General features: G+C 42.8%; 1 non-coding gene across 1 annotated transcript; it reads left to right on the forward strand.

Moving 5' to 3' along the window:
- The first annotated feature begins 422 nt into the window (after positions 1–422).
- Positions 423–528, forward strand: LOC120110708. The gene has a single exon (XR_005511849.1). It is a non-coding gene; the product is annotated as a small nucleolar RNA R71 (small nucleolar RNA).
- Positions 529–1379: the final 851 nt, after the last annotated feature.

A 1379-nucleotide genomic window follows, 5' to 3' on the forward strand; every position in this document is an offset into this window, starting at 1 on the left:
TGGGCTGTGTTTGGGCAGCATTGATGTGTTCTTGCACGAGTTCGGGATATTGGGGTGCTGAGGGGCACTCATGAATAGGATGCGATGGGCTAGAACAGATAGCACACACTTGTGCTTGGGAAGAACTAACGACCTGTCCTCCTATCATTAGTTGGTCAATCTTATGGGACAATGCATCTACCTTGCTAGACAGGTCCATAGAATGACTTATTTCACAAATGGCCCCTTTTCTTTGAAAATTCGGGGATGCTTGACGAGAACACGAAGCATGGTGGAGGGAGTTTTCATTAAGATTTTCAAATAGTTGCCATGCTTCATGCTCATTTCGAAGCATGAAAGTCCCCCCGCATGCAGCATCGATCATCTGACGGTTTCGTTCCGTCAAACCGTCATAGAAACATTGCACTAGCTGCCACTTAGGTATTTGATGATGAGGGCATTTACGGATTAGGTCCCTAAATCTCTCCCAAGTTTCATAAAATTCTTCTCCCTCGGTTTGGGAGAAGCTTGTAATGGCACGTCTAAACTGGTTCGTTCTTCCTATGGGAAAGTATTTTTTAAGGAATTCTTGTTGCATTTGATCCCAAGAACGAATTGAGTTAGCTTCTAAAGAATTCAGCCATTGTTTGGCTCTATCTTTAAGGGAGAAGGGGAATAATCTAAGTTTTAAAGCATCATCAGTGAAATTTTGAATCTTGACAGTGGTGCAAATCTCAAGGAATTCATCTAGGTGTTTATATGGGTCTTCATTGGTGAGCCCATAAAAAGATGGGAGCATTTGGATCACACTAGACTTTATTTCATATTGTACAGCTGCTACCTCAGGTAATCGAATGCAAGATGGGGAAGTATAAATAGTGGGAGTAAAGTATTCCCTCAAGAGTTTGGGTTGTTCTTCAGCCATCTTAAGAGGTGGGGATGATCCTAATGTTTTGATCTTAGCTCGAATGTTCCTAAGGGTTCGTTCTATTTCAGGGTCAAAAGGTAATAGATTTTGTACTCTAGAACGACTACCGTGCATACACTAGTACTTGATCAATCAAGCATGCAATAAAAGAGAAAAGCATATCAATCCTAGTCTTTGTCCTAAAATCACTAGACAGCTCCTAACTGGTTTGAAGAGGTCACCTAAGCCTCCAATCCGGTCTAATGAACCGAGTTGACCAGGTAAGCTCCCAGGTAAGTGGAGGGGTCACGATGCGTTCGCAAAGGTCCCACTTAAAACCCACTTGCCTCGAACAGATGAACTGTCTCCCTTATAGGGACAAAGCTTGCCTAGACATCAACTAAGCCACAGAGCGAAATTGGTGCAACTTTCGGTGATCTTCGTCCTATTGAGCTCGAATGTCCCTAGGAGCCAACGTCTAATTGATTTTAAT

This window comes from Phoenix dactylifera, chromosome 4 (assembly GCF_009389715.1).
Source record: "Phoenix dactylifera cultivar Barhee BC4 chromosome 4, palm_55x_up_171113_PBpolish2nd_filt_p, whole genome shotgun sequence".
Lineage (NCBI taxonomy): Eukaryota > Viridiplantae > Streptophyta > Magnoliopsida > Arecales > Arecaceae > Phoenix > Phoenix dactylifera.